Source organism: Haemaphysalis longicornis, unplaced genomic scaffold (genome assembly GCF_048455015.1).
Source record: "Haemaphysalis longicornis isolate Haplotype H1 unplaced genomic scaffold, Haemaphysalis longicornis Haplotype H1 scaffold_4, whole genome shotgun sequence".
NCBI lineage: Eukaryota > Metazoa > Arthropoda > Arachnida > Ixodida > Ixodidae > Haemaphysalis > Haemaphysalis longicornis.
In genome coordinates, this window is record NW_027526361.1 from 227104663 (window position 1) to 227118440 (window position 13778).

The 13778-nt window shown below is 46.8% G+C and overlaps 1 non-coding gene across 1 annotated transcript; it reads left to right on the plus strand.

The window, feature by feature from the left end:
- The first annotated feature begins 10831 nt into the window (after positions 1-10831).
- Positions 10832-10903, plus strand: Trnak-uuu (transfer RNA lysine (anticodon UUU)). Its single transcript has one exon. It is a non-coding gene; the product is annotated as a tRNA-Lys (tRNA).
- The last annotated feature ends 2875 nt before the right edge of the window (positions 10904-13778 follow it).

Here is a 13778-nt window from a genome sequence, read left to right on the forward strand (position 1 = left end):
GAAAAAATGATTTCGAGATACCGAGCAACCCACTCTGCATATCTCTGAAAAATTCACTTGGTATGCCATCCGGCCCGACAGACTTTTTATTATTAATGTTTAGTAGAAGCGATACGATACCTTCGTAGCTTATCTCGACCTCAGGCATATCTGACATACATGAAAAGCTTAATGTTGATGCGCAGCCATTGAGCGTCGATTCTTGTGAGAACACAGATTGGAAGTATTTGTTGCAATAAGACGCCATTGTCGCATAGTCAGATATTAACTCGTTGTTAACAACAATATTTTTCTGTGCTTTGTCAGACTGTGATAGATGACGCCAAAACTGTTGAGGACAAGATTTCATAAAATTTGCTAGCGTGTCTTCATAATATTTTTGTTTAGCTTCTTTAAGCTGGGTTTTTAGTAACGAAGAAAGCTCAGTTATCTTTTGACGATTCCTTAGTGGTTTCCTTCTTAAACGCCTTATTTTACGCTTAAGGTGTATGAGCTGACGAGTAATCCATGGGTTTTGTTTGTTTCTTACTTTCTTCCGTACAGGCACAAACGCCCTGACGCAGTGCAACGCTATATTTTTGAACCTTGACCATAAAGTGTCGACGTCATCCTCCGAGCAAAAACTATACAAGTGAAAGGCTAGGTAATCAATAATACTCGTGTCATCTGCATTTTGAAAGTCCGGAACATACGCGATACTTTTTTTAACTTTTGGTTGTTGTACATCAGTCTTCAGTAGAACAGAGACAAGTTTATGGTCAGACACTCCGTTTTCTAATACAACATCATAATCCGCGAATCGGCCATCAAGAAATACTAAATCTAGTACAGATTGCGCAACTTCTGTTACGCGTGTGCTGTCTTTTACGACTTGCGTTAGGTCATGGCAGAAAGCCAAATCGAGAAGAAGTTCGCTATCTGCCCGTTGATAAGAACCAATGCTAAGTAGGTCCCAATTTATGTGTGGTAAGTTAAAATCTCCAGACAGTATCAGTCGCTGGCTGCGCGTTTTACCGCTATCCAAATACTGCTGAAGTTCCACGAGGTACTCGACTGGAGAGTTAGGCGGTCTGTATATTGCACCTAGTAAAATAAGCATGTTTCCAAAGTTAATTTGACAGCAAGCGCTTTCGTGCTTTGGGATGCCGGGTTAGCTGGATGAATTCGATATTTTCTTTAGGTATTATCGCCACTCCACCTCCTCTAGATCCACGATCAGTACGTATTACATTATAAGCCGGTGGTACTAACTCGTTGTCGAGAATTTCCGGCCGTAACCACGTTTCAGTAACCACAACTATGTGCGGATCATGACTGAGTAGTACATGCTCAATTTCTGTACTTTTGTTTACCACACTTCTAGCATTAAAATTGACAAGCCTCAGAACCGTCGATTGGGGGAGGGGATCGGGTCAATCTTCGTCTGATACGGGAACATCTTTCTTGACACGGCGAATTTTCACTCGAGTGTCCTTAGTAAAGTCCCAGCAGTACAGATCATTTTCGATGAGTAGCTTATCACGCTCTAGGCGCACTTTGTTTCTCTCCTCTTTTTCTTCAAATGCCGATTTCCAGAGAAGCTTGCGCTTGCGCAAAGTCTCCTTAGAATAGTCATCAGCAACAGACAAGCCGTACCTTTTAATTTTTTACAGTTCGAAAATATTTTATGCTTTTCGTTGTAATCGTAAAGCTTTGGAATGACTGGTCGTGGTCGTACGTCCTCGCCAGGAACTGATTTCCTGATTGTTTTCCTAATCCGGTGGATTCGTTCAAGGGATGTTATAGTGACACCAAGTTTTCGCTCAAACATTTCTGTTATAACCTTCCCGTTGAGGTCACCTGAGGTTTCTTTTTCGCTCTCTGGAATACCGAAGACTATCAGGTTATTCCGCCTACATCTATCCTCTAAATTAATCAGTCTTTCTTCTTGTTTTTTGAAAGCTTTGTTCATATCGCTAACTGTCTTTTGCAGCTTAGTTATACTATTTGCTTGGTTTCTGCAATGATCCATGACTTCTTCTAACTTCTGAAGTCTGTCATTTAGTTTCCCAAGGTCTGATTGTATGATTTTCGGCCCTTCACAAAGTTCTTCCAGCAACACCTTTGTATCAGGCCCAGGGTTAACTTCGACATCCCCTGCCAGCAGCAAACACAAAGATGCAAACATGGAAAATAGCACTCGTGGGCACGGCAGCACTACAATAAAGCGATCATCGTTCTTATGGCCGTAAGAACAGCAATAACCAACCTGTTCAAAGACGAAGAGCAGTTTGTCAGCACGCATTGCTTGCCGAGTGCTGTCGCGCCCACTGAAGATTCCTGGTGAAGGAGGGGTGTTTATATACTCCGTCGATGTCTTGGTCCCGCCATGGTTACAGGTGTCGAGAGGGTCTCCGATGCAGGGGCACGTGGCAACGTAAGCTGCGTCAGTAGCCGGTGCAGCCAGGCACATTTCTTCCACGCTAGTTTGGTAGCATGCGCACGCAAGTAGGACCTTGTGATGAACTCAGGGTTCGGTGTTAATGAACAACGAGACGAGCACACGGAGTCAATGACGACAGAGGCCACAACACAAAGGGGAAACGTAGGAGCGATGTATTATGCGGCAAAAACAGCTCAAATGGGTCATGGGCAAAACGGGAAGAAACCAAAACGTTACAAACACGGCAAACGCAAATGAGAAAGGAGAAAAACAACAAGCGGGATTCAGTCCTGCACCTCCTAACAGTCCCGCGCAAGTCCCAGTTCAGCGAGGGTAGCGAACGCCCAACATACGCGTGCAATCTGGACTGGGCTCACATGGATTGTCGCAGTCCCACTAGCCGAGGGTCGCAGACGTGCTGGTCCCGTTTGGCTGGCCCCACGTCACTCGAACCACACGTGGCCCGATCCGGTGGCGCAGCCCAGCAGGAACATGAGGCGGCCCGGCGCGGTAGCACGGACCTCTCGCCCGGAGGCCCAAGAGAGGCAGGCAGGGGCGGCGGCTCCGACGGGTGGTCCTCTCGAACCGATGGCGGCCCCGCCTGATTGACGACCAGACTCCCCGGCGCAAGGAACGCGTGCCCGGTGTGGTAGCGGGTACGAGCGACCGGCGCTACGGCACGGCCCCCGTAATGCGGCGTTCACTGGCGACGTCCCGGCGCGGTAGCACGGGCGCCGTCGGGTGGGAGTAGATCACGTTCGGTGCTGTCCAAGCACACACCGAGCTTCCGCCTACCGATGGTGGTCCCCGTCGCGTTCCATCCGCTCACGCGCTCCCGCACCGGGGGATTATTGTCCTCTAATTGCAAGCATACCCCTTCGGGGATTGGCGGCACCATTACACTACCCCCGGCTTTGGAAAGTTGTAGGGGGGGCGGAGCCACACACACACTTTCAGTGTCCCCGGTGTTCGAGGTGCGGTGATGAGGGAGAAGAAGAAGAAAAGAAAACGCTATGTACACTTAAAGGGCTACTTGCGTAAATGTCACCAAAACAATAAGGGAGCAAGCACAGATTTCCGGCATTACACTCGGCTCATGAAGTCTGCTCCAACATTATCCGCACCTTTTATGTATTGCACGGTGAATGAATATTCTTGTAGGAACAGGCTCCACCTCAAAACACGGCTGTTTAAGTGTTTCGCGGTTTGTAGGTATTGCAAGGGCTGGTGGTCTGTTTGGAGGACAAACTTTCGACCACACAAGAACAGATGATATTTGCGCACAGCCCAAACGAGCGCTAAGCATTCTCGTTCCACGGTAGAGTACTTGCTTTCACGCGGGGAAAGCGTTCTGCTGGCGTACGAAACAGGGTGGAGGGTGCCATCTTTCTCTTGCAGCAGAACTGCCCCTACGCTCCTGTCCGATGCGTCGGTGCGCAGCACGAAGTTCTTACGCAGATCTGGTGCTTGCAAAATGGGTGCGGAAGATAGCTTCTGTCTCAAGTCGGTGAAGGCGCGTTCATGCTCTTCTGTCCAGTGGATTAAGTTTTTGGCACATTTGCGCGTGAGGTCCGTCAGTGGCTTGGCCGTCTTCGCGTAGTTTGGTATGAACTGGCGATAATAGCTGGTTAGCCCAAGGAATGACCGCACTTGTTTCTTGTTCCTGGGTCGTCTCGACTCCAGAATTACCTGTTCAAAGACGAAGAGCAGTTTGTCAGCACGCATTGCTTGCCGAGTGCTGTCGCGCCAACTGCTGAGCAAGGCCAACAGCGACATGGCCAAAGCATTTTTCATTTTGGTTCCTATCGCTTTGGTACGAGGGCGTGGATCAAAAAGATATCCTGAAGATAACTACATGTACGGTTCTCATTGCCGGCCTTCACCGGGGTCAACTGCTGTATACCCAACTTGGCCACTTGTAGGGCTGGCGGGCCACCTTGAGGAAGGTGCTAGAAGAAGGGAGCAGCTCATCTGAAAGCCCCACAGCCCCTCAGGAAATTTTTGTCGAGTAGTGCTCCCGCTACTGGAAAAACATTATGCTTCCGCGCAAGAATGACGGCGTTGCCACGCTTGAAATGGCCAAGTTGGAACTGTTTTGCACACACTCAAGCGTTTCCGCATGTGCGCAAACGAGCGTCATGCCACAAGAAAGCTTCTCCATGTAAAGAGAAAGTTGGTAAAGGTTTTGAGCGTTTGAATGAACGGGTATGCTCAAAAATTAATAATGGTAGTCAAGCAGGCAGATATAGTACCTGTATGGTTTAGTTGTGCACTTTGACTTCTGCATAGGTGAGAATCTGGTCCGGCTGACTGATGCTTACTTGTGACTAAGTGCTGAATTCGATGTGCTGACTGGTGATATACATGTAACTGGAACGGTCGGTACTGATGGTTACAGCCACTACATCTTGGGCCAGCAGTCACACTGTGAGCAAAGCGAAGCTGGTGAGGTTGGAGATTATTTAGCCCCTCCTGACGGAGCGTGACGTTCCTACCCAGCAAATGTTTGGCACACTGGCCCCCATTGTTGCTGGCTGCCATGGGTAGGTCACTATCTATGAAGCCAGTCGTTGATTTAGCCCCGGTAAAGTAAAAAAAACAGCGGAGATGGAGAGATCCTTTCTTTCATACTCTTCAGCTGACTATACACATAATCCACATGAATTGTTTATGTATTGTTGTAGAAGTGCAGTTGCAGCATGCCGGAATATAATTTTCAATGGGTACGTGTGCCTTTCATGGCCATTGCTATTGTTTTTGGTGCCTACAGTTTTGTACACCTCAATGTAAGCACACAAATGACAAATACATTTGCTAATTGCAGTTGTACGCCTTATAGCATAAAACCTGCGTTACAAGTGTATGTCGGTGTATATATATATACGTGTGGATTGTTATGAATAAAATTTATTTACTAGTGCGATTCCTTTTCTTGTGTTGCATTTTGTCATTATAGTTTGTAACTGCTTGTCCAAGTGTCAGTTCACGCCCTGCGGTGGCTCAGTGGCTAAGGCGTTGCGCTGCTGAGCACGAAGTCACGGGTTCGATTGCCGGCAGCGGCGGCCGCTTTTCTGATGGAGGCGAAAAGCAAAAACACCCGTGTATACAAGATTTCGGGGCACGTTAAAGATCCCCAGGTGGACAAAATTAATCCGGAGCCGTCCACTACGGCGCACCTCATCGCCTGCGTTGCATTGCCGTGTTAAACCCTACAATCAATCAATCAACCAAGTGTCAATTCTACAAGTAAACGTGACTGCCAGGTCCTGCTTAACAGATTGAAATAAAAATATGGCAGCAAAGCAAGCCATAAATCCTACTTTATTTTTCACTAAGTTCAGACAAAATTTTTACTGAAGAGTTGTCAGTTCGTCTGTGTACACTAGCTGGCAGGAAAGGCCTGCATGGCACTATTACAAAATTAAAAGTTCCCAGTCATAACACTAATGGGATGACAACTTGACCAAAATGTTTAGAGGTGGGACAACTTCACATTGTGACCGATAGCATTATCTACCTGTCTGCTCTTGCCTGAAAAGGCAATATCTGGTGTACACCATGGTTTGCTCACTGTTGAAAGCAATACCCAAATTTCTGAGTCAATACAAAATCTGAAAGTAAAGGTCTCTATTAGTCTAATGTAGTTAAGTGACCTCAACAGCTGAAATGCGCAACCTTTGTGCAGGAGGGGAGGAGCGGGCTTTGTTTTACATGCCGACGCTGCACATGCACCTTGAAGGACACCACATTAGGAGCTATGGATCAAGTTGGACACCTGGGGGCCTGGAAATGAAAAAAAAAATCTCTATACACAGGTTTTCTTTTTCACCTCTACCAGAAAAATGGCTGCCACAGCTGGGATTGAATCCACGTCTTCGGTGATGGCAGCAAAACATCCTAGCTTCTGGGCAGTTACATTTGGTTACCACAAGGCATGTCTGCTCAGGTCGGCTTTATTGCACTACACATACGCCATGCAAGAAAGCCTAATGCATGCAAAACCTTGCTCAACGCCACTTTGTTCACTCTGGTGTACATTAGATAAAGTGGAATGTTACCAGCTAGATTCATGCGGTGAGAAGAACCATCTACTCTAAGAACGGCGTGAGCAAGACATTGAGTTATTACTTGTTGGCAATGTTTGCAGTAACATACTGGTCCTAGTAGGCATGCATAGCAAGGGCCTCTTTTGAATGACGGGAAGGACTGCATCCAGTCAAATATATACTGCTATTCACAACATGTTGGAGAACCACATCCATGTGTGCCAAATTTCTTCCGCTGCTCCGCTGTCTTTTCTTCACCTTTTTTGTACCATTTTCTAATCAGTGCACACACACTCATGTTAGGTTGTGATTGCCCAAGTTATCTTTGACCTCAGCTTTCAAAGTTGTTACACTAAGCCAATGATATTCATATTCGAACATAATTTATTATATTTACAGTTACTTTTTCTATTTGCACGTGATTTGCAGTACCATATTTTATCATTGTACACTTCTAGCAAAAAGGAATATCGCAGGAGTAGTGCATCTAATTCCTTTGGAAGACAATGTTTTTTTTCGCAATCTGATGCAGCATGCACTGTCGGCGATTCATTTTCATTGTTTTCTGTGAACTACATATCCTCCATTATAAAGAAGAGTTTGGAAGTCATTTGACTACAGGAAGTGCAAGTAGGAGCGCTTGAGTGGAGGAAGAACAGCTTGGTCATCGTTCTGATTTGTTTTTTGTTCTGCACGACGACTGTGTGTGACACTGAGCTTCGATATCAGTTGCAATAGTTGGCCTGTCCATCCATCAGTGGAGCCTGTGGGGCCAATACACTGCACAAGCATGAGGAAATAAAGCCACACAGGACAGAACCTGGATATATATATATATATATATATATATATATATATATATATATATATATATATATATATATATATATATATATATATATAGCGAATCAGAATAGGAAATGAGGGGCTCGTTGAAAATAACACAGAAACAAGGGTTGGCAGTCGTGAAAACCTCGGAAAGCAAAGGGGAGGATGTGGTAGATCATTGAAACAGATTAAGAATTTGGAAAGAAAGAACGAAAGTGAAGAAAAAATGCCCGCCAGGTGGGATCCGAACTCACGACCTCCAGAATACCAGTCTGGTGCGATAACCACTACGCTACCGGCGGGGCGATTTTCCCCTTCACTTTCTGGGCTATTTATGTTAGGTATTTTTGTTTCCTGTACTTGCGGGTGGCAGCCAGCGCCATTCGGACTACTCGGGGTGAAGAGGACCTTCTTTTTAACCCCCGGGTCGTGACTCGAGTGTCTACGACATGTCCAGAGTGGTCGACCAGCGTTGAACCCTCTTAAGCTCCCTATGGCACCAAGACTGCCAGAACAGAGGCCCTCGCTATGCATGTAGCGAATCAGAATAGGAAATGAGGGGCTCGTTGAAAATAACACAGAAATAAGGGTTGGCAGTCGAGAAAACCTCGGAAAGCAAAGGGGAGGATGTGGTAGATCATTGAAACAGATTAAGAATTTGGAAAGAAAGAAAGAAAGTGAAGAGAAAATGCCCGCCAGGTGGGATCCGAACCCACGACCTCCAGAATACCGGTCTGGTGCGATAACCACTACGCTACCGGCGGGGCGATTTTCCCCTTCACTTTCTGGGCTATTTATGTTAGGTATTTTTGTTTCCTGTACTTGCGGGTGGCAGCCAGCGCCATTCGGACTACTCGGGGTGAAGGGGACCTTCTTTTTAACTCCCGGGTTGTGACTCGAGTGTCTACGACATGTCCAGAGTGGTCGACCAGCGTTGAACCCTCTTAAGCTCCCTATGGCACCAAGACTGCCAGAACAGAGGCCCTCGCTATGCATGTAGCGAATCAGAATAGGAAATGAGGGGCTCGTTGAAAATAACACAGAAATAAGGGTTGGCAGTCGAGAAAACCTCGGAAAGCAAAGGGGAGGATGTGGTAGATCATTGAAACAGATTAAGAATTTGGAAAGAAAGAAAGAAAGTGAAGAAAAAATGCCCGCCAGGTGGGATCCGAACCCACGACCTCCAGAATACCGGTCTGGTGCGATAACCACTACGCTACCGGCGGGGCGATTTTCCCCTTCACTTTCTGGGCTATTTATGTTAGGTATTTTTGTTTCCTGTACTTGCGGGTGGCAGCCAGCGCCATTCGGACTACTCGGGGTGAAGGGGACCTTCTTTTTAACCCCCGGGTCGTGACTCGAGTGTCTACGACATGTCCAGAGTGGTCGACCAGCGTTGAACCCTCTTAAGCTCCCTATGGCACCAAGACTGCCAGAACAGAGGCCCTCGCTATGCATGTAGCGAATCAGAATAGGAAATGAGGGGCTCGTTGAAAATAACACAGAAATAAGGGTTGGCAGTCGAGAAAACCTCGGAAAGCAAAGGGGAGGATGTGGTAGATCATTGAAACAGATTAAGAATTTGGAAAGAAAGAAAGAAAGTGAAGAAAAAATGCCCGCCAGGTGGGTTCAACGCTGGTCGACCACTCTGGACATGTCGTAGACACTCGAGTCACGACCCGGGGGTTAAAAAGAAGGTCCCCTTCACCCCGAGTAGTCCGAATGGCGCTGGCTGCCACCCGCAAGTACAGGAAACAAAAATACCTAACATAAATAGCCCAGAAAGTGAAGGGGAAAATCGCCCCGCCGGTAGCGTAGTGGTTATCGCACCAGACCGGTATTCTGGAGGTCGTGGGTTCGGATCCCACCTGGCGGGCATTTTTTCTTCACTTTCTTTCTTTCTTTCCAAATTCTTAATCTGTTTCAATGATCTACCACATCCTCCCCTTTGCTTTCTGAGGTTTTCTCGACTGCCAACCCTTATTTCTGTGTTATTTTCAACGGGCCCCTCATTTCCTATTCTGATTCGCTACATGCATAGCGAGGGCCTCTGTTCTGGCAGTCTTGGTGCCATAGGGAGCTTAAGAGGGTTCAACGCTGGTCGACCACTCTGGACATGTCGTAGACACTCGAGTCACGACCCGGGGGTTAAAAAGAAGGTCCCCTTCACCCCGAGTAGTCCGAATGGCGCTGGCTGCCACCCGCAAGTACAGGAAACAAAAATACCTAACATAAATAGCCCAGAAAGTGAAGGGGAAAATCGCCCCGCCGGTAGCGTAGTGGTTATCGCACCAGACCGGTATTCTGGAGGTCGTGGGTTCGGATCCCACCTGGCGGGCATTTTTTCTTCACTTTCTTTCTTTCTTTCCAAATTCTTAATCTGTTTCAATGATCTACCACATCCTCCCCTTTGCTTTCCGAGGTTTTCTCGACTGCCCAACCCTTATTTCTGTGTTATTTTCAACGAGCCCCTCATTTCCTATTCTGATTCGCTACATGCATAGCGAGGGCCTCTGTTCTGGCAGTCTTGGTGCCATAGGGAGCTTAAGAGGGTTCAACGCTGGTCGACCACTCTGGACATGTCGTAGACACTCGAGTCACGACCCGGGGGTTAAAAAGAAGGTCCCCTTCACCCCGAGTAGTCCGAATGGCGCTGGCTGCCACCCGCAAGTACAGGAAACAAAAATACCTAACATAAATAGCCCAGAAAGTGAAGGGGAAAATCGCCCCGCCGGTAGCGTAGTGGTTATCGCACCAGACCGGTATTCTGGAGGTCGTGGGTTCGGATCCCACCTGGCGGGCATTTTTTCTTCACTTTCTTTCTTTCTTTCCAAATTCTTAATCTGTTTCAATGATCTACCACATCCTCCCCTTTGCTTTCCGAGGTTTTCTCGACTGCCAACCCTTATTTCTATATATATATATATATATATATATATATATATATATATATATACAGAAAGAAATGCCGGCAGTCTACAACGCCAAAGAAGGCATAGGGGAAGGTTAGACTATTTGTTTACCGTTAGTGACGTTATAATATTATTAATTTTTTTATTAATTACGTGAGAAAGAAAGAAAGAAAAACACGCGCCCAGAGTGGGGACCGAACCCACGCCTTTCGATTAGATCTCGAATGCCTTACCAATTCGGCTATCTGGGCGACTGTGTTCTGCTTCACTTTCTGGGGTATTTATATTTACTACAACTGTATCTGACGCTTGAGGGTGGTAGCCAGCGCCACTCAGACTACACGGGGAGAAGGGGACCTTCTTTTTCAACCCCCGGGGCGTGACGCGAACGTCTACAGCCTGTCATGAGCGGTCAACTGGCGGGAAACCCTCTTATGCTACCTTGGCATCAAGGCTGCCAGAACCGAGGCCCTCGCTAAGCGTTCGCGCGATAATATGGTTTGGAAATGAGGGGCTCGTTAGGAAATACAGAAAGAAATGCCGGCAGTCTACAACGCCAAAGAAGGCATAGGGGAAGGTTGTAGTAAATATAAATACTCCAGAAAGTGAAGCAGAACACAGTCGCCCAGATAGCCGAATTGGTAAGGCATTCGAGATTTATTCGAAAGGCGTGGGTTCGGTCCCCACTCTGGGCGCGTGTTTTTCTTTCTTTCTTTCTCACGTAATTAATAAAAAAATTAATAATAATGTAACGTCACTAACGGTAAAAAAATAGTCTAACCTTCCCCTATGCCTTCTTTGGCGTTGTAGACTACCGGCATTTCTTTCTGTATTTCCTAACGAGCCCCTCATTTCCAAACTATATATATATATATAAATATAGTGAGGAAATGAGGGGCTCGTTGAGGAAATACAGAAAGATAGGTCGGCAGTCTACAATGCCAAAGGAGGCATAGGGGTGTGGTTAGGCTCTTTTCTTTTTCACTACGGTTAATTCAGTAAACATTTTTTTATTAACAGAAGAAAGAAAGAAAGAAAAAGGTCCCCTTCTCCCCGTGTAGTCAGAGTGGTGCTGGCTACCACCCTCAAGAGTCAGATACACTTCTAGTAAATATAATTAGCCCAGAAAGTGAAGGAGAACACAGTCGCCCAGATAGCCGAATTGGTAAGGCATTCGACATGTAATCGAAAGGCGTGGGTTCGGTCCCCACTCTGGGCGCGTGTTTTTCTTTCTTTCTTTCTTCTGTATATTAAAAAAAATGTTTACTGAATTAACCGTAGTGAAAAAGAAAAGAGCCTAACCACACCCCTATGCCTCCTTTGGCATTGTAGACTGCCGACCTATCTTTCTATATATAAATATATATATATATATATATATATATATATATATAACTGGCATGCTGGCGATGGGGCCGAAGGCGTGGTGAACACAAAGTAAGAAACCTCGGTAACAGCAACAGCGGAGGGTTTATTTCGACGTTTCGACTTCGAGACAAGTCTTCTACCCTGAGAGAGAATGCACCACTATTCAGGGCACAGACAGGCTTGACTGACAGGCTTCACTCAACAGCGGGCACAACACTACAAAGTGGGGAACCTAGTGCTCCCGCATAAAAATAGTACAGGGGGAAACATTATCTGTTGCGAGTGAAAAAACAGTGCTAAAAAGACAGGACAAGAAAGGACACAGGACCACGGCGCTGACTAACAACCAAATTGGTTTTTTTCTTCAGTCAGCATATATACTTCACCACTATCACAAAGCAATGACAAACAAATAGATTGGAATACTCAGCCTGGCAGAGGCTAAGAGGCGATCAATCAGACATGAATTTTATCTCTTTTGGAAGGAGGGAAATCGAGGGGAGGCTAACACATGCCTCGCCACTGTTGTGGATGTGATAAGCTTCTTTAATGAGACGCGCGCATTCATCACGGTATTTTGAAAAGAAAGTGATATCTTCAAAAATTGGGTGGCACTTGCATTTCTTACAATAAATGGATAACTGACTATCAGCAGCTTGTTTTTAAAGCAAAGCTTTCTACCTCTACCCCAAGGGTTCTTTCGCGGCCGTTGGTGTCACCAGAAAACTCCAGCCAACAAATAAAAGAATTTACTGGCACCGCCGGGAATCGAACCTGGAACTAATAGACTAACAAAGCGAGAGCCCGTTATCTTACCGATTTACCTACGAGCCAACGCGAACACGGGAAGACAAATGCTGTACTGACCAAACACATCTACGGGTTTACCCCCTGCCTTCTCGCTGAATGCCACGTGAAAGCGTCACACGACCACTCACGTCCGCCTAGCGGCCCTGTGCGCACCTTGGTCATGTGCTAAGAGTTACAAAAATGAAAGGAAGCTCACACCAATCCATGGAATCTCACTTTTAGTACGCCAATGTGCTAAAGCCTGTGGCCTCCAGTGTTCACGTAAAAAATCACAGCTCCTTGTCGTCCGCCCTCACGCCAAATCAAGGAATACATTCAAATACTCCTTGATGACCAGGCCATCACTCCAAACCCCCGCATCAAGATCCTTGGCCTACATTTCCAGGCCAACACCAAGAGTGACGTCTCCTTGCAGCGCCTCAAAAACAGCATTATTCTTATCATACACATGATCAGACCAGTTGCCACCCAGAAGCGAGGCCTCAAAGAATCCGGTACCTTTCGAATAATTGAAGCTTTTGTCCTGTCAAAAGTTACTTACGACAAACCCCTATCTTCTTCTCGACGAGGAAGACATAGAGATGCTTTATATAATGATTAGAAAGGCGGTTGAGCAGGCCATTGGTCTTCTCATGAGTGCGTCGACACTGAGGCTGCTTAGCACGGGCTCCACAACACGGTGGAAGAGCTGATAGAAGGCCATTTTTCTAACCAGAAGGCCCGACTCAGAACTGCGGTGGGTAACCACATGCTTCACCAGATTGGCTTCGGCAGCCCAGAATGTCACACCGCTTGACGTACTCCCAGATTCTTGGTGACTGAAACTGAAGATGATCCCTTGGCTTATAAATATGAACCCCTCACATGACGAGAGTCAACAAAAAGCACGGGCTCAAGCGCTAAACACCACCCTCAGTGGGGCTCATGCAGTTATCTCCCCAGACTTCTCCAAACATCGAGGGCAGCAACACGCCATCATCGTGGCTACCTCCAGAACCAACCTCCTTGCGTGTACCTCGCTTAGGACCCAACAAATGATGGCCGCAGAAGAGGCAGCCATCACCTTATCACCTTAGCTGTCACTCAACCAGGGGTTTGGAGGGTAGTCACCGATTCCCAGCAAGCCTTCTGGAATTACCAGTCGGGTTGGGTGTCCTGACCTGCACTGTGCGTTCTAAAAAACCACTTCCCAAACGGTTCCATTCAGCTCATCTGGACACCGCCTCACGATTCAATAGAGGGCAACAAATACGCCCACCCAACAAGCCTACGCTTTTACCTCCCGTGCTATGGAGCTGCACACGGACAGTCAACCGCTTGTCACGTCCAGGGAGATAATCCAGCATTATCGCCCTCTGAGACAGACCGTACCTTTGCTTTACCCTGACCGTT